The sequence below is a fragment of the Schistocerca americana genome, chromosome X, assembly GCF_021461395.2.
Source record: "Schistocerca americana isolate TAMUIC-IGC-003095 chromosome X, iqSchAmer2.1, whole genome shotgun sequence".
Taxonomy (NCBI): Eukaryota; Metazoa; Arthropoda; class Insecta; order Orthoptera; family Acrididae; genus Schistocerca; species Schistocerca americana.
Window position 1 is genome coordinate 130,320,873 of NC_060130.1, and position 21,118 is coordinate 130,341,990.

A 21,118-nucleotide genomic window follows, 5' to 3' on the forward strand; every position below is an offset into this window, starting at 1 on the left:
TCTAATCCCCCCTCCCCACCCTTTAAAACTTACTCACAATTATTAGTACTGGGTGGGAATATTTGTGATGGGGCAAGTAAGAACTCGTTAGAAAATTTGCACTCTTTATTGCCTATTAGCTGATAACTTTCACTTTTATGTAACATAAAAATAAATATAAGAAACATAAAACCAGTAAAGATAAGAGACAAGCAAGAAAGTATACATTTCTTCAATCCTTAGGTCCCAGCATTTTTTCTCTCTAATCATGCTACAGCTTTACATGGCACGCTTTCCTTTCTGCGAAAAAATCTATTCCTCATCAAAGTTGTCAAACATTTTGCTACATGAAAAATCAAAATGTCATTGTCTAATACTGAAAAAGCTGTTAATATGAACAATACCCAAGACTGGTGTGGTATCTCAATTTAATTATGTCTATTTTGTCACTGTCTGTTAGATAAAACTAAGTAGGATTTTCTAATATTGAAGCAAAAGCATCACACGCCAAATAAGCGAGACTGTTTCAGCACAAATGGTCATCTTTATCTACCTCATGTACACAAATAACATGACAGAACATAATTCATGAAATACCAATATCAAATGCCTATTAGGCCTACTGAGAGCAAAAAGTTTTATGTTAGGAAGTAGTTTCACATTTCATTCATATGTTCCAGTTTCTCAAGCATGAGATCAAAAAGTAGTAATAGTACAAAATTTTTATATAGATTTGGAATCGTTATATTCTTTCATATAATTTGTGTGGTGTCCCCATTTCTTCTCCTTCCCCATTCTAACAAACAATCTTGTCATCATTAATTCTGAAACTATTGCCAGTGTCAAAACTTATTCCCTGGTTAACTTCATTAACCCTACCAGAATCACTGATTTAGTTATCCCACATTTTTTCTTCAGTTAGGCTATCCATGCTCATACAAGGCGTTTTCCATGCTGTTCCCAGAATATAACTTAAGTGGCTGCTATTTGGGGACTATAAAACTAGTCCTTAGTAGTGTAGCAATCTGGCAAAACATTTTTGTCAAAATTTCATTTTCTTGGATACACTGAGGAGATAATATTTAATCTTTCTTACCTGTTATTCCTGTTAGTTGGTTATTTCTACTCTGGTAGTCTGAATCTATGGATTTTGCCAATAATTATAATAACACTTATCATTTTTAAACCCAATCAACCACATAAACAAATAGCAAATGGCATTTACCAATTTGGGTTTATTCTACTCAGCTCGTATATCGCCATCTCCTTTTATCTATAGTAAAGTTCTTTATTTCTAGATGTGATGGGGATTCCCTTGGCAGAGACAACATGTACAGTATGCACACATTCAAAAATCAACTTGGGATTCATTCAGAAATCAACTTAGAATGTGTCCAAAAATGTTCAAAAGCCAACAGTGATGCATTTCAAAATCATATGAATAATAGATAGACCAACGTGCACTGTATACTAGGTGCTTTGTGAAACAAGGTGTGTTTCTTCAAGAATATGAATTTGGAGCCCCCTGAAACTGCTGCCTGGAACAGATACCGCACATTGCCCCCCCCCCCCCCTCCTCACCCCTTGATTTGGGCCTGCCAGGTGCTAATCTGGCACTGTACTGCATCTTGTCAACATCTCCGATGTTCATTTTGAACAACTGTATAAGCTGCAGTTAATAATAAAATTAACAGAATGCCTTTCTCAATTGTTTGACCTTTTCCGCCCATGTTTCATTCATAATATGTTACACACGGAAACATTTTTACACGTCTTTCTTGCATTCCCTGCACCAAATTTGCACCTGGTGGCAAAAACTGAAACTAATTCTCTTCTAATGTAAATTGGTTCTGCTCCAATATATTACAATGCCTACCAAGTTTTACTGCCATATGATAATTACAGCCTACACTGGACCTTTGTGAATAGTTGCACTTTAATTATAACCACCCCGTACCACTTTCAGTATGAGACATGCTAATACAAAAATGTTTGTGGAAGTTGCAACACCTAAAATGAATGAACTCATTGAACACAAATGAGAGAATTGTGTATATCAGTGAAGTCAGTAATATTTTACACAAGTAACATACCAGTAGGCCCAGAAGTGCCCAGTTTAGTTTGGCATAAGTGGCTATGGTTATAAGTCTATGCCAAGATCAGGTCCTAAAAAGGTATGAGCTAAAAGTAGACATATGGGAGCTTGTGCTAGTATTCCTTAATGACGTGTGTTGCTTTGGATCTGAGGAAATTCTTTCTGGATTCCAGCGGCTATCTGATTTGGTGAAGGCTGCCGGTTTTGCTTACGAGATGAAGGCAGAGCTCACCATCTGCAGCATTGTTGACAGAACCGACTGCAGACCTTTAGTGCAGAGCCGGGTGGAGGGTCTGAATCAGAGGCTCAGGCAGTTTTGCAACTGTGTTGGCTGCAGATTCCTTGACTTGCACCATAGGGTGGTGGGGTTTCGGGTTCCGCTGAATAGGTCAGGAGTTCACTACACTCAGCTGGCAGCTACACGGGTAGCGAAGGCTGTGTGGCGTGGACTGGGCGGTTTTTTAGGTTAGAAGGCCTCAGGAAAGTACGGGGTGGGCTGCAATCTCAAAGGGTGCATGGCAAATACAGGACATGCTTGGATCAAGGAACAGTCAGAATTGTAGTTGTAAATTGTTGTAGTTGTGTTGGGAAAGTCCCTGAGCTTCAAGCGCTGATAGAAAGCACAGAAACTGAAATCGTTATAGGTACAGAAAGCTGGCTAAAGCCTGAAATAAGTTCTGCAGAAATTTTTACGAAGTCTCAGACGGTGTTCAGGAAAGATAGATTAGGCAGAATTGGTGGTGGAGTGTTTGTGTCTGTCAGTAGTGGTTTATCTTGTAGTGAAGTCGAAGTAGATACTCCGTGCGAATTGGTATGGGTGAAGGTTATACTTAACAGCCTAACTAAGTTAATAATTGGCTCCTTCTACCGACCCCCAGACTCCGATGATATAGTTGCTGAACAGTTCAGAGAAAATTTGAGTCTCATAACAAATAAATACCCCACTCATACGGTTATAGTTGGTGGGGACTTCAACCTTCCCTCGATATGTTGGCAAAAATACTTGTTCAAAACCAGTGGTAGGCAGAAAACATCTTCTGAGATTGTCCTAAATGCTTTTTCCGAAAATTATTTCGAGCAGTTAGTCCACGAACCCACACAAATTGTAAATGGTTGCGAAAACACACTTGACCTCTTAGCCACAAATAATCCAGAGCTAATAGAGAGCATCATGACTGATACGGGGATTAGTGATCACAAGGTCATTGTAGCTAGGCTCAGTACCGCTTCTTCCAAATCCACCAGAAACAAACGCAAAATATTTTTATTTAAAAAAGCGGATAAAGTGTCACTAGAAGCTTTTCTAAGAGAGAATCTCCATTCCTTCCAAACTGACTATGCAAATGTAGACGAGATGTGGCTCAAATTCAAAGATATAGTAGCAACAGCAATTGAGAGATTCATACCTCATAAATTGGTCAGAGATGGAACTGATCCCCCATGGTACACAAAACAGGTCCGAACGCTGTTGCAGAGGCAACGGAGAAAGCATGCGAAGTTCAGAAGAATGCGAAATCCCGAAGATTGGCTAAAATTTACAGACGCACGAAATTTGGCACGGACTTCAATGCGAGATGCCTTTAATAGGTTCCACAATGAAACACTGTCTCGAAATTTTGTAGAAAATCTGAAGAAATTCTGGTCATATGTAAAGTACACAAGCAGCAAGACGCAGTCAGTACCTTTGCTGTGTAGTGCCGATGGTACTGTTACTGACGATAATGCCGCTAAAGCGGAGTTATTGAACGCAGTTTTCCAAAATTCCTTCACCAGGGAAGATGAATGGAATATTCCAGAATTTGAAACACGAACAGCTGCTAGCATGAGTTTCTTAGAAGTAGATACCCTAGGGGTTGCAAAGCAACTCAAATCGCTTGATACGGGCAAGTCTTCAGGTCCTGATTGTATACCGATTAGGTTCCTTTCAGATTACGCTGATACAATAGCTCCCTACTTAGCAATCATATACAACCACTTGCTCACTGATAGATCTGTACCTACAGATTGGAAAATTTCGCAGGTCGCTCCAGTGTTTAAGAAGGGTAGTAGGAGTAATCCATCGAACTACAGATCTATATCACTGACGTCGGTTTGCAGTAGGGTTTTGGAGCATATACTGTATTCAAACATAATTAATCACCTTGAGGGGAATGATCTATTGATATGTAATCAGCATGGTTTCAGGAAACATCGTTCTTGTGCAACGCAGCTAGCTCTTTATTCGCACGAAGTAATGGCCACTATCGACAGGGGATCTCAAGTTGATTCCGTATTTCTAGATTTCCGGAAAGCTTTTGACACCATTCCTCACAAGTGAATTCTAGTCAAGCTGTGGGCCTATGGGGTATTGTCTCAGTTGTGCGACTGGATTCGTGATTTCCTGTCAGGAAGGTCGCAGTTCGTAGTAATAGACGGTAAATCATTGAGTAAAACTGAAGTGATATCAGGTGTTCCCCAGGGGCCTCTGCTGTTCCTGATCTATATAAATGACCTGGGTGACAATCTGAGCAGTTCTTTTACGTTGTTCACAGATGATGCTGTAATTTACCATCTAGTAAGGTCATCCGAAGACCAGTATCAGTTGCAAAGCGATTTAGAAAAGATTGCTGTATGGTGTGGCAGGTGGCAGTTGATACTAAATAACGATAAGTGTGAGGTGATCCACATGAGTTCCAAAAGAAATCCATTGGAATTCGATTACGCAATAAATAGTACAATTCTCAAGGCTGTCAATTCAACTAAGTACCTGGGGGTAAAAATTACAAACAACTTCAGTTGGAAAGACCACATAGATAATATTGTGGGGAAGGTGAGCCAAAGGTTGCATTTCATTGGCAGGACACTTAGAAGATGCAACAAGTCCACTAAAGAGACGGCTTATACTACACTCGTTCGTCCTCTGTTAGAATATTGCTGTGCGGTGTGGGATCCTTACCAGGTGGGATTGACCGAGGACATCGAAAGGGTGCAAAAAAGGGCAGCTCGTTTTGTATTATCGCATAGTAGGGGAGAGAATGTGGCAGATATTATATACGAGTTGGGATAGAAGTCATTAAAGCAAAGATGTTTTTTGTTGCGGTGAGATCTATTTACGAAATTTCAGTCACCAACTTTCTCTTCCGAATGCGAAAATATTTTGTTCAGCCCAACCTACATAGGTAGGAATGATCATCAAAATAAAATAAGAGAAATCAGAGCTCGAACAGAAAGGTTTAGGTGTTCGTTTTTCCCGCGCGCTGTTCGGGAGTGGAATGGTAGGGAGATAGTATGATTGTGGTTTGATGAACCCTCTGCCAAGCACTTAAATGTGAATTGCAGAGTAATCATGTAGATGTAGATGTAGATGTAGATGTTCAGGAGAGGGTAATATACTGTAATGAATGGGTACTAGATCATGGAATATAATCACAAAATTTAATGACTGGCAAGGTTTTCACAGGAACAGCTTCTTCAGCTTCATGGAGTGATACTGCAATGGCTGTAACCTGGCTGTGTTGAAAGTCTGATGACATCTACTGCAGGCTGGGCTGAGATCATGAATGCCATTGTATTGCATCACATTGCCACAAACCAAAGATGGTGGACTGTGTGGTAAAGTACTGTTTTTTTTTTCAGAGAATTTCCATATGAATGTAAATCTCAAAACCTGCTTGGTTAAATGGTAATGTGCTTGCCTACCATGCAGTGGGCCCGGGTTCCATTCCTGGCTAGGTTGGAGATTTTCTCTGTTCGTGGACTGAGTGTTATGTTGTCCTAATCATCATTTCATCCTAATCACGATCACACAAGTTGCCCAAGCATTGACTGAAATAAGACTTGCACTCAGCGGCTCAGCAGCCACAGTTCCCTGGAAGGGACCTCCTGGCCAACAATGCTACATGATCATTTCATTTTTTGTAAATCTCAGCCATATTGTTTTTTTGGAACATAGATGTAATCAGTTCAAAGACTACTCATGGTGGGTGTCATATGATACCTACTCTAAAAAAATGTTATCATTGAACAACAGAATATCTAGGATGGAATAACAACAATGAAAAGGAAATGAAAATGTTATAATTATAATTTTATGTGCACAGTCAATGGATAAACTTGAAATTAATGTTGTGTGATATTCAGTTTAATGGCATTTATTGGCTAGTGACAGAAAAATATGAAAAATAATCAGTTTTCAGCAGTAAGTGACTAAGACTGCTGTACTAAACTACACTAGCTACATACAGATGTGTGATGGCATTGTGAAGACAGTGCAGCACATCAGCTGTTTTCAGGTGGTATAGAAAATGCAGATTGTTCCTTATGTTCTGCAGCTACTATAGATAAATATCCTCAAAATGAATATCGGGCCAGTCTAATATGAATTTGCTTTATTTATTGGTCAGATATAATTACAATTTAGGCAAAATTTCATGTATAATGTGAAACAAACAGTGGGAACTGCATGAAATTCCTCTTTCTTTGGGCTGACTCGATGCACAAATCATAAAAACAATACTGAAAATGTTTTTAGAAACACCTGACTGAAAAACACCTAATGACTTGAGAGGGACTCTCTCTCTCTCTCTCTCTCTCTCTCTCTCTCTCTCTCTCTCTGTGTGTGTGTGTGTGTGTGTGTGTGTGTGTGTGTGTGTGTGTGTGCAACTTGAAGAAGGTATGGTTCAGTTTTTACACCCATTCATGAATGTAATGTTGCTAAGGTAGAGCAAGTGATGTGGTCTGTCTATCACACCCAATTGAGGGCAATGATCGGAGAGATGCCACAATCTTTTCTTTTGCTGGTAATTTAAATAAAAGATTCCCACTGGCAGTGACTGTTTCTAAGATGATGATGTTTTAAGAGCTGGTAATGTGCATGTTTAAAAAATTACTTTCTGGCTTAGAAGACAATGAAGAAACATGTTCATTATCACCAATATTTTAATTATTTACTGTTCTCACCCATACATTAAATTTTAGTTGTACTGTCCAAGGTGCGGCAGAGGTCTCAGTGTAGACTGACAAGGAAACAATTGTGGAAACAAAAGAGAAAGTGGCCTATAGCATGTGATTTTCATAAGTTTCAAACATATATTATTTATTTATTACATTGTAACCTGTTACTTATTATTTAAACTCAGGATTTACTCAAGTTACTACCTCAACAACTTTCCCCCTATACGTTGGCAACTAATGATACACATTGCACTATTGCAGCTAATACAATACTACCTTGTGTATTGTGTCACCATAACTGCAGGGTTGGCAAAATAAAACTGCCCTGGGAAATATTCACAAGACTGACATGAGATTGACCCTTGTTAATGAACACCACAGATTATTCTGAAAATGGCTACAGTTGATGTTAGTGCTGTGCTCAATTTATCGTACCATACATCTCTTCGACTTGAGACAACATTGTCAAGGTGATGTGTGTCATTTCTCCATCTTACTGAAAATATCAACACAGTCATTCATATTTTTTGAGTTAGTCCACATTTAGATTAAAGCATTTCTGAACACACTGGTTAGAATTAATAGTTTGATCAAATAATCATGTTACAATGTGGACACCAAACACTGGGCAGAAACACCAATCTTGAGATCATTCAGTGGCTCTTATAAGTTCTGATGGAAATTTTCTGATGCATAATAGCACATTTCTGTGAGTTCACATATCCTAACAGGCTGAACCAGACCTCATCTGAAGTAATTAAAACTGAGGATCAAAAAACCCTGATTCCAATTCACTCAGAAACCAGTGGCAGAAGTCCACATATAACAGTTTGTCTTGCCACCTTAACTCACACATAAAAGTAAATTTGCAAGTATACAGATGCAAGTACTTTTTGACACTGTTTCAATTCCTACTTTCACCGATAAATGGCACTGAGATTTCACTGGATGTTGTTCCAGGGTTTCTTTCACTTCTACAACATACTCTGGTATTCAAACACTTTTTGGATAGTTACAATTCCAATTCCAAAGAAAGCAGGTGTTGACAGATGTGAATATTACCAAACTATCAGTTTAATAAGTCATAGTTGGAAAATACTGACACAAATTCTTTGCAGAAGAACTGGTAGAAGCTGACCCCGAGGAAGATCAAATAGATTCTAGCATATGTGAGGCAATACTGATGCTACATCTTATCCTACAACATAGGTCAAGGAAAGGGAAACCTACATTTATAGTATTTTTAGACTTAGAGAAAGCTTTTGATAATGTTGACTGGAATACCCTCTTTGAAATTTGGAAGGTAGCAGGGTTAAAATACTGGGAGCAAAAGGCTATTGACAACTTGTACAGAAATCAGCTGGCAGTTATAAGAGTTGAGGGGCATGAAAAGGATGAGAAGGGAGTGAGACAGATTGGTAGCCTATCCCTACTGTTATTCAATCTGTACATTGAGCAAGCAGTAAAGAGAACCAAATAAAAATTTGGAATAAGAATCAATGTTCAAGGAGAAGAAATAAAAGCTTAGAGATTTGCCAGTGATGTTGTAATTCTGTCAAAAACAGCAAAGGACTTGGAAGAGTAGTTGAATGGAATGAACAGGAGGATGTAAGATGAACATCAATAAAAGCAAAACAAGGATAATGGAATGTAGTCAAATTAAATCAGGTGATGCTGTGGGAAAAAGACTAGGAAACAAAACAATAAAAGTGGTGGACAAGTTTTGCTATTTGAGCAGCAAGGTAAATGGTGATGGTCAAAGTAGAGAGGATATAAAAGTTAGACTGGGAATGACAAGAAAAGCGTTTCTGAAGAAGAGAAATTTGTTAACACTGAATACAGTTTTAAGTGTTAGGAAGTCTTTTCTGAAAGTATTTGTGTGGAGTGTAGCCATGTATGGAGGTGTAACATGGATGATAAACAGTTTAGACATGAAGATAACAGAAGCCTTAGAAATGTGGTACTACAGAACAATGCTGAAGATTAGATGAGTACATCATATAACTAATGAGGAGGTACTGAATAGAACTGGGAGAAGAGAAATTTGTGGAACAATCTGACTAGAAGGGATTGCTTGATAAGATACATTCTGAGACATCAAGAAAAGGTAAAAATCATAGAGGGAGACCAAATGATGAATACAGTAAGCAGATTCAGAAGGGTGTAAGTTGCAGTAGTTATTCACAGATGATGAGGCTTGCGCAGGATAATTTAGTACAGAGAGCTGCATCAAACCAATATTTGGGATGAAGACCTCAACAACAACAAATTTTTTTTCACTACAAAGCCTGTTTTTTTACAATTTACAATTAAATATTTCATTGGAGACCTTGCCAGAGGTTTTACCAAAACACTTCTAGCTATAAACTCCTGTGTGAACAGCTATGCACAAATTTTCTATGAATGGTGGTTCATATAACGCTTAACAATGAACATACACTGTTTGATTGTGAACACCAATTTGTGTTGCATTCAACTGCTCATGAAATGAATCTGTTTCCCTCAATCATCCAGATGTAATGACACAATACTCGGCACAGACCATGCAGGAGAAGCACATGCACAGACATGTGACAGCAATTGATTAGTGCATTGAAACCACAGTTACCAGAATTTTCTGTGATGGACCGTTCTCCTGTTCATTAATAAGGGTCAATTTGTAGTCAGTCTTAGAAATATTTTCTGGGCCTGTTTTATTTTTCTCTGCCTGTATTTCTACAATTAATGAAGACTGCCCCTAATCCTCTAACTACATATATCTACTAGTACTATTGCCCTATAATGCAACTCCCTTATTATCTGCCACTGGTGTACACACTAATTGATTGAAATAGATTATAAATAGTAATGGCACCAGTCTTTTGCTGCCACATTCCCCTTTTCTAGAGGGATAAATCCTATGAAAATGTTTCAATTCTTCTTAAGTCTTGCTTCCATTATGAAATATAGCATCACAACTTCCTCTTTGGTACTTTTGCCTTTCTCAAAGCCAACAATTTCTTCTTAATTAACTCTGTCTTGTATTTATCTGTCAAATTTCTGTGATTAACTGTTTTAGAGATGTACATTCCTCCTCAACTGATCTACATTGTATGGTATTCATTACTGCACTTTACAGACTATAAGACACACTTCTTTCTTCAAAAAACTTCTTCCAAAATTCAGGTGTGTCTTATACATGAAGTTAATATAAAAAGTGTACAGTTTTTGATTCAAATTCCTGTAAGTCTTCAAAATGGTCATATATTTCTATCTCTCTCTGGTAACATTGGATTCAACTGCCAGCAGCAGTGCACTGATGCAACAAACATGGGTTGTGGGTACAATGACGAGGAAGAGGAAGAGGAGGAAGAAGAAGAAGAAGAAGAAGAAGAAGAAGAAGAGAGTTCAGGTGAATTATATTGTTTTTCAAAAAAATTGCTGAAAATTAAGGTGCATCCTATAGTCCTTTGCTTATAGTCCGTAAAAAATGGTATTGCAGTACTGACCAAATTTCACAAACTGTATTAAATACTTTAGAAAAATTAGATACCTGGTTTGATTTAAACAGGTTAAAATTAAACATGGAAAAGACTCTGTTAAAGAAAGAAAAAGCAAAATTAAATGATATTTAGGTTAGTCACAGAAACCAGGATTTGCAGGAAGGTACTTGTGGGAAATTCCTAGGAATGCAAGTAGATAAAAATCATTCATGGGGATCACATTTACAGTACCTTGCAAATAAATTAAATAACCTAGCATTTGCAATGAGGATATTGTACAATACTACTAGTATGGGCATAAAAAAGTAGTATGTCACAGATTCTTTGAGTCAATAATAAGGTATGTGTTGGGGTCTTTCCCACTTGTCTCGTATAGGGTGCCTTAAAGGACGCTGCATTCTTGGAATGCTATACAATATTTCAAGTAAATAACATTAGTAGTTTTATTTCAGTAAAGCAGTTTGACAATACTTAACTTGAATGTACAAAGGTGTTGCAAGTGATGGGTGACAGCAACATAAATCCGAGGCCTTGCTATACACAGTGTTCAAACATGCAATGGATATGGATCACTACAATCTGATATTGTAGTAACCTCAACCAACAGCGGGAACGCCTTGGGCTGTGGATCAGAGCTGCCAGGCGGGGAAGCCGCCGGCGGTTGAGCATGCACCACCGGAAACACAGGATGAGTCGGACGACAGACCAACGACAACTGACAACAACCGACCACGACCGACTATGAGCGACACAACAAGGAAGAGATAAACAACAGAGGCTTGTGGGAACTACAACACCAAACACCAAACGTAAATCCACTCAGAACCAGAGCCAGGCAAATGTCAACAACGAGCAACGATCAGAACGCAGTACCGCCGAGATAGAAACGAAATCCAGAGCGAGCACCAGACTGGCTGGACTAGGGCAGAGCAGGTCCCGATATACGAAACCGGAGGCAGCGGCTATTGGCCGCTGACCACGTCCATTTGTTCTGCCGCGTGTTCGCCTTCCATGGTGGAAGGTACTAGAGATATCACAGCACTCTCTGCTAGGCCATGCTAATACTCCACTAATGTCCCACTGAGGCTGGCAGGAGTGGCACTTATATTCACTTCTTGCAGGGGTCGCTCCTGTCGTGGTGCGGTCCTTGTCAGCAGGCTATTGGCTGACATCGCCTCACCGCCCTGTCTGATATTGCATTCTTCCTCTTCCTTTCAGTGCTTGCAGTTACACCAGGATAGTATGGAATTGTATTTTGGGGTAACTCAGAACATATGTGTTGAGAACTAAAACTTCAGAAAACCGTCAGTAGAAATATACACAATGAAGGGCGAAGAAAATCATGTCATCCACTCCTAAAAAATCTAAGTATATTAAGTGTTCCCTAAATATACATATATGAGCCAATTATCTTTGTACACAGTAACCCTGATTTATTTGTAGCAAATCATTTTTAACATGATTACAACACCAGAAATCAAAATAATTTTATGCTGCCTACTCACCATTTAAAACTTTATGCTCAAATTCCACATTATATGGGTATGAAAATTTATAACAAAGCGAAAGGAAGGGAATTTCTCACCATAGAAACTAGTACAGAAATGTTACTATTCAGCAGAAGAATTCGTAAATGACAACCTGAAAAATTGAGCAGGCGAGAGCAAGTACTTAGCTCTGTTAAATTTTAAAAGTTTGTTACTTTTGAAGAAAAATTATTATTTGCTTAATTAATTAATTATTCAGTACCATATATTACATTATGGATATTATAAGGAAACTTGTAAAGCAGTTTTTGTGTTTTGATGAGTCTCCTGTACATTAAGTCAATGACTTGAAATTGTATGTTAATGAGACAATAAACTTCTATTATTCTCTATTCTACAACCTCAGAGAACTTCCAACGTACATCACCATTCCTCAGTAATTCAATATTCCACTTCCTCATACATTGATTCTCCTGATGATTCTCTTAAACTTCAGCCTACTCTTTATTTTTAATTAATTATGATTGGAATTTATACCTGCTCTTGGGTATGACTTGAAATCCAAATCTGATTTCCTGATCTCTGGGTCTCCATGATATAATAATGCAGCTGGTGTCTTTCTGTATCTCTTGGCTATTTTCAGGTATGCTTCCTTACTTTGCAATTTTTAACAGTGAATTTGCTATTATTAGATGACATTTATTACAGAACTCAAAGAGCCTTTTCTATTTCTTATTCCCATTGTGAAGCCTGTGTTCTCCCACAACTCTGGCTTCTTTTTCTTGCTCTATTATAGTGATCCATTTCTTCATGGTTATTAAATTTTCATCTGCCTTTTTGTTGTAGCATTGTGGAAACACAATATCAGAACTCCCACCAAAAAACTTAATTCTGCTTCCACATGAAGGGATACACCTAGATATTGAACGAAGCAGGAATTGCTACAATAACTCTTAACTATAGAACACATGTAAGCACAGTCTAACAGATGAGCATACAATCATCACATAAACTTTAGTCCTGCTGAGGACCTAGAGAATGACTGCTGTAGCAGGTGTCATGTCATCACAGGAGAATATGGTCTGAAATGGCACAGGTATGGACAGGACCAGTGCCCACTCCCCCATGACAGGTTGTAAGGGAGCACCAGTGTCAGAGGCACTGTATCAGCACCCTCTGTAAAAGAAAGCCTGTCTACGTAGTGCATGACGTCACAAGATGGCTACACACATAGTCCCTTCTTCAATAGTTTCACGGAACAGTGCTTGTGAATAGTCGTTCGGCGAGTTTCGCGTCAGTTTACTATTATAGTGAATGGTGTTCCTGCGTTAGTGTACGTGATTTGGTTGTTTAGTTTCTGTGCACTAAACTGGTGATCTGTTTTTCTTGCCTGTGAAAATTTCGTTGCCTGCAAAATGCCGTATCGTTGTTGTGTGCCGAATTGTAGAGGAAATTATGACGGTGGACCAAAAGTAACCGTGTTTAAATTTCCGGAGGATGAAGCAACGAGGAAGAAATGGTTGTATAACTTCACTCCTTCTTCAAGTTCAAGAGTAAGTATTTGTTTTGTTTATTTCTTAAAAGAGGTTAAGTGTACTAACAAAGAATAGGCACTTATGCAGTAAGGAAGGTCAGCGACATTTTGACTTATATATCAGATCTTAACTGAATAAGTGCCGAAGAAAATAGCGTTTCGTTTCGTTTTCTTGCCCTGGCAATTCTACAGTTTAGCTGGTATAGGTTATATGAATTCTGTATTCTGCAAGTTCAACCAGTATAGCGTAAGCACAGTCATACTTACGTAGTTAAATATCTCAGTATATCTTTATACTTACTGTTTATGCTGCCTGTTGTTAGGAATAAAAGTCGGTTTATAATTAAGTACGTGCACTTAAGATACACACGACTTTCGATGTATTCTGCTTCTGTATTTAGTGATTCTTTTTGCTGTAAAAGTCATTAGGAAGTTGCCTGTTCAAAAACAAGTAATGTGGTGTACCCAGAAATTGAAAATGAAGTAAAAACAGTGTTTCAGTTGCTTGTTTTTAATAAATTATTGGTGGGAATTTGAAGTCATTGCAAGGAATGTTACTATTAGGGAATATAGTAGGCTTTAGACTTAACAGTCAACCACAGACAGGAAAAATGAATGAGTACATGAATGGATTAACAGGCCATCACAAAATGCAAAGGGAGAAACTGTGAAAACATGTAAAAAATAAAAAATACTTGTGGATTTTACAAATTCTTACTTTCTGGGTCTGGAATTTCAGATACATGCCAGTGGCCTACACAGCTGTCTTAGAGATACACAGCTAAAGTACTTGAAAGCAATAGTGTGGTCATGTTTAGCCTAATAGGTAGCACATAAGTGGCAATGTATTAGTTCATCATACTGTCAGTTTTTATGTAAGTTATGAACTGATATCAAAAGCAAAACAGTGTCTATCTGATAAAAAACACTACCTTTAAGTATTTCATAGTTCTAAAGGTTACACAGTGTGACAATTACTTTGTATTATTCTGTTACTGTGTCACAGTTGCTTCTATGGATTATACCTGTGTGAGTTTGGTGTCATCATGCTTTCTTGTGTCCGAGGTGTGTGTGTGTGGGGTGGGGGTGGGCAGGGGTGGGGGGGGAATAGAGCAAGACATTAAGCAAAAATCCCACCCCTCTTGTGAATATATGAGCTTCAAGGCTAAATTATAAAAAAAAAATCACTGTTACTGAATTATGCTACAAACATTAGTCAATGTTTGTAATTTTTGGTGGGGCAAGTACTTTCTTCATTTCACCATCTCTTTGAGAGCTTGTTGCCATGACATGTAACTGCATGTGTTTTGATGTTGTAGTGTTATTGTTTTATAGAGTTACTATGCCATGGCCACATTTATCACTTGAGTATTCTTCTGCATTTTAGATGGGAGTCTATTTGTATTTTAGAACTAGAAACTAACTTTATATTCATAAATTGTTTTCACACTATTAATATTGTCATCACATTGAGTTGTAAGCACCTTTTTCATTTTTTATTCATTTTTAATTACAGGTATGTCATGTTCACTTCCACAAGGATGATGTTATTTGGGAAACACAAATTGTGGATGAAAGGACTGGTCAGTTATTAAGAGCCCCCCTTCTCAAACCACGTTTGAGACCAGATGCAGTTCCATCACTACTCCCAAACTGTCCTTCCTACCTTTCAAAGGAAGAAAGTAGACGTGAAGGGCCAGAGGAGAAAAAGCAAAGGCTTGAAAATGAGCAGTTAGCTGCAGCGTTACAATATAGTTTAGCATCACGGAAGGACTATGAAAACACTTTCAGCTTCAGTTCTTTAGAAGGGTTGATGTTGCGTACGAAGGAAGTGGATTTGCCCAATGAGTGGAGTGTGATCAAAAAACACAGTGATTTTGTTTGTTTTTTAAAGATAATAAGAAATCCAGCACCATTAATCACACATTCTGTTGTTATAGATAGTAATTTAAATGTTTTATTGTTTAAGAAAGATGTACAAATTAAGACATTAGGAAAAAGATCTTTTCCTGTAATTGTAACCAATATCCATGAAATTGTCAGTGTACTGCAGGAGTTTTCAGACACAGATTGTGGGCACTCAGAAACTTCTATAGATAGTTTTGTAGAGATAGTGAAAGACAGTCTAGGAGTGCTGAAAGACAGTTTACAGGAGAGTGAAAAGGAGATGGTAGACTTTATATATGAACAAGTTAGTCTCATAAATGTAAAGAAATTTAATCATAGGTTTAGTTCTACATTTATGATACTGTGTTGTTTGCTATTTTCAATTTCATCTCATGCTTACAATTTTTTACGTAGCAGCTCATTAATGAAAATGCCACATCCTAGCACTCTGCATAGGATCTGCAGCAAATTTAATGTGAATCCATCTCACGAAAGGCTTGGGGGAAGTAATTTCCTGTCCTATGCAAGACAGAAATTTCAATACTTGAACAGCGATGATGTCAATGTTGTTTTGAGTGTAGATGAAATTCATCTAAATTCTTATTTGGAATATAAAGGAGGTAGTGTTTTGGGCATGTCATATAACTCGGAATGTGCTGCAAATTCAGCATTGGTATTTATGTTGCAGAGTGTCAAGTCTTTGTACAGGGATGTTGTTCACATTTTACCGGTGAAAACCATTTCATCTAATGCATTATACGATGTGCTACTGGCCATAATAAATGGCCTTGAACTAATAGGCTATAGGGTTTTTTGTGTGGTAACTGACAACAACAAAATCAATAGCAAAACCATGTCAATGTTTTCTCTGGATAAAACTGTTAATATAGATTTTAAACATCCATCTGATCCTAATTGCCCACTTTTCTTTTTAATTGATGCCATACACATTGTTAAATGCATAAGAAATGTATGGCTGAACCAAAAAAGTGATGGTAAAGATAAGTTTTATCATCAGTTTCCAGTTAGAAAAGAAGTGGAAGAGAATAAGTTTTCTGTAGCTTCTTTTAAAACACTGAAACAGATTTATGACATAGATTCCAGTTCTTTAGTAAAATATTGTCACACATTGTCTCTCAAATCACTTTGCCCTACATCGTTAGAAAAACAGAGCATGAAACTAGTGCTGCAGATATTCAATCGACATGTGTCAGAGGTCCTTGAGGTAGCTAGTGATAAATTTGATTTGAAACATGCACCATCAACAGCAGAATACATTCGAATAATAACAAAATGGTTTGATGTCATGAATGTGAAATCAGTGTTTAAAGGGAAACACAAACAGAATCCTTATATGGATCCGTTGACAACTGATAGCGTTTCTATGCAATTTTTGCTAGATTTTCTAGACTGGCTTGATGTGTGGAAAGCAAAGGGTTTGTCAAGTGGGTTTCTCACAAAAGAAACATTTTTTGCTATTCAGCATACAACATATGCCATTGTAGAGATTGCTCGATACTGTACTGAAGAGCTAGGTATGAGCTATTTACTGACAGCCAAGCTACAAACAGATGTGCTTGAGCGGCGTTTTGGAAAGTATAGACAGGTTGCATGTTCCCAATACAATGTTTCAGTGACACAAGTCTATGAAGCAGAAAAGAAGCTTCGAATTCAAAGTGTAATGCCTTTAGTTTTATGTTCTCCTTCCTATGGCAATATCACAGTAGGGGCCATAAAAATTTTTATGTTTTCTGAAGTTGAAGAAACAGACACATTAGAGATAGAAGTCAGTGTAACTCAAGACGATGTTCTTTCAGTGAAAGATATTGCAACGTCTTTAACTTTCATTGCAGGCTACTGTGCTCATGCAGTGATTAAGAAGCTGAAATGTGAGAGTTGCCTTAATGAAATTGTGATTGAAAAGGAGTTGCCAATAAACGAACATTTTAGTTTGATACAGAGACTTGATCATGGAGGACTAAAATACCCATCAGACACTATTTTAAATATGATTGTCTACACTTATATTGTCATCAGCAAACTTCTCAAAGAACATGAAAGAGATTTTCTTGCCTGTACGAATCAACGTGCTATTGCCTGTGCAGTAGCACTTGCTACTCTTCACGAAAATGACTTTTTATTATTTGATGAGGTATGCTGCAATGGACATTCATCCCAGGCAATAATGAAAAGTGTTGTTTGGGTTGGTGTCAATATATTTTTAAACAACTACTGTAAAAAGGTTAGTGGAAAAAAAATTTCAAAAAACACTCAGCGAAAACTGCAAACTCTTACAACATAATTTTGAAATCTTTATCTTAGATTCTTTTTAAATCATTAATACAAAACCTGTCATCAGTAATACTGCCACATCAACAAATGCCTCTTAAGCTGAACTAGTCAGGTTAATCTGAAACTAGTCAAACTTACCAAATTGCAACTTATGGCTGAGAGTTTGTATAAATATTTTAATATACAGCTGCTAACAGCTATCAACACTAATAGCCTAACATGAAATTTTTATCAAAGAAATTAATCTTTAATATAAAGAACCTTACACTAATTCTTTCTCAGTTGAAGTTGGGTGGTGAATGATACATACAGGAGGGAGGGGAGGGGGTGTGGCAGGCAGAGAGGACCAATAGTAATCTTTTTATAGTATGTAAAACCTAAAAATCAATTCGCTTGCTTTTCCGAGTATGACTTAAACCACTTCTTTGCTGCATGCCTTATTCATAGTATTTCTAATTTGTGTAATAAAGTTATGTGGCCCAACATGGCACATGCCTTTGAGAAAGACAAGACAATGCCATTTTGATCACCTTCCTTTATTATTTTGAGAAAAACTTACACAAACTGTGCTTTAGCAGACTCCACTTTTTTTGCAAACAAGGTTAGTTTGTTTTGGTGATAAGTGGAAGACAAGAGCAAAATTGCTCTATAGTTCTCTACATTCTCTGCAACACTTTTCTTTGTATACTGAAGTTATTACTTTAGCTTGTGATACATGTGAGAAATCTGCCAATTTATAATGATTCATTAATTGTTACTGTTGAAAAAGCTACTATAGTATTTATGCATTCTTTAGGTAGGCAAACTTCGATTTCACGTAGTGTTTGTGGTGTTCCTCTGTCTTCTACTACTGTCACTGTTATGAGTGCAGATGTGCATGCTGTGACAATTGCCTCTCTTTTTCTGAGTTTACTACTTTCTCTGCAGCTGTTATAACTGTTGTTCTCTCAACATTTTCTTATGTAGATCATGTTTGCACATATTTTATTACCAATGCAAATGGAGAAGCTGGTAGGGGAGCGCTTTGCAGTACTTTCATGGCCTTCTTTGTGTATAATGATTGGCAGGTCTCCTCATCTAATAGTAATGTAATTGTGGAACAGCTCTCACTTCTGTTACAAACACTATTGAGTGCCACTAATCCTCAGGTTGACTAATTACTGAGCTCTTTAAATAGATGCTTGCTCTGTGCCATAAAGTGCCTTCTTGTTAGCTCATCTTTGCTGAGGAGGAAAATATCTGAGGTGGACTCTCAGGTATGCCCTTCTGTTGGCTTTTTGAATATATTTGTTTATAAAAGAATATTAAAAAAGCTTAAGCTTGTCACAATTGCTTTTCACTCACCTAATCTAATTAATGTAACCAGATCATATTCCAACACCACTTGACACGTTTTTGCCGCATAACATACACTTACAGTTGGTAATTACTTGCAATTTACAGGGTGACCTAATATAATGTCTATATGCATCGCCATTTTTCTACTACAGTGCTTTCATATGCATTCTTCCTACACAAAACTTTATGGTGCAGTGTTTTATTTGCATTCTTTTAGTGTCCCATTTACTTAAAGACCTTCCATTACTACCCTGGAGATTATAAAATAGCAATTTAATAATTAATGTTGTTCAAAATTTATCATTATTATTCCTAAAATTATGAAACTTAAGTCTCAAGAATGTGGTTATTGTTAGTGTTTGGCCTTGGTGCCCATAAGTCTTAATTATTTTGTCCCTACATAGTATTCATGCTGTACATCTATAATTTTCTATTGTGAACCACTATAATCTAAAATTTTTCTCATTCCATGTGTTAGTGATTATTGACAAGAGTGTATGGAAGATGAACAAAAGAAATAAATAAATTCATTCATACACAGAGTTTTTTTACTTAATTTGCGTTCATTCATATCAGCATGGTCAGTAGATGAAACTTGTTTTCCACTTCTAAACAATTACCAGTATATATATTTTGGAATGATGATCTGTTAAAGTATTGCAACTAAATAGAGCTGAACCACCACCCCACCCCTTTCCCCAAACTTATGGAAGGATGAAGTATCTAAGCCACTGGTGAGTGCAGCCCAAATGTGATGCCAAATGAAGGTAAGTGTTCATTTTTCACAATTATTTCATTACAGGTCACATCACGTCATAAAACTTCTCAACAGATGAAATGAAAGTTTACTTCATAGTTGAAATTTATTTATGTGCAATTCATGCAAACAGTTTGTTTCAAAGTATATACTTCTTAGTACAGAAACATTCTTTCTTCAAAGGTATTCAGTTTAGAGCAGCGAAGTTCTAACCTGGTAATCTGTATTCTGAGACCTCATGTAATTTCAATACATAATGGAAATTTAGTTAACTTACTGAGAAAAGAGAATTCATTGAAATTTGTATTGGCATACCAAAACTTTATGGCAATACCATTACATACTCATCTTAAGTCAGTGAGATTTTCTTAATGGAAAGAAAGTTTCTTAGGGAAAGGTGCACAAACTGAGAAGAGATTGCTTATTACCAGTGCCTCTCTATAGGGGGTGTTATAATTCGAACACTATTTGCCCAATTTTCGTGTTTCTTTTTTTAATTCACAGGTATATCATCCAATCAGGTTTTAAAATGGATTTTGCTACATAAGGAATAAACAGCGGCAATAACAGTGTCCGTAAAATGTTAGCTGCCAGTGTACTACTTTGCAAAGTGCCGTCCACATTATTAGACCTGCATCAAAGTGATGCAATATTTAACTTAAAAAACAGTACAAAAACCCTAATAGAAAGTCCGCGAGAGCATACGAGAATCTTTCACGGGTGGCTTTCAATCAAAATTTTTGTCATTAAAAATCGTCTTACACAGGAACTGCAAAACGGAAGAATGGTGAATGGTGGTCAGCCATAAAAGATAAATGTATACCATTGCAGACGTTTAGATTGGCCTTTTCGAGATTTACAATTTATACTACAGCACTTACAGTTTAGGAATGGTATTGGAAAAGAGCACACTGGTGGCAAACACTTGCACTTTGTGTAGTTGACGATCTTTGAACGGCTAACCAGACAACCATCAAACAAGTCGTGACAATCCCCATTAAAGCAACTTTAAAATAAACTACAATGAAATGGGTCCATTCATTTGGGAGTTTTGATGCCTCAGATAATGAAAGTTATTACAGCCACTTTTTACGTCTGGGCTAAAAGGTATGCAGAAATAAGTTACAGACAAAAGAACTGGGTCATTTGAGAAAGGAAATCTTGTAATTCATGAGAGAGGTATGTCAGATTTCTTTACGAATTTTCCTCGTGCGGTTCCCGTAACAGTCTATTGCTGTGGCCAAACGCGAGCACCGGCACCAGACTACGTGCGTGACGTCACTGAGCGGGCACGCAGGCTTTCCTCTATAGGGGGTGCTGACTGTATCCATGCCC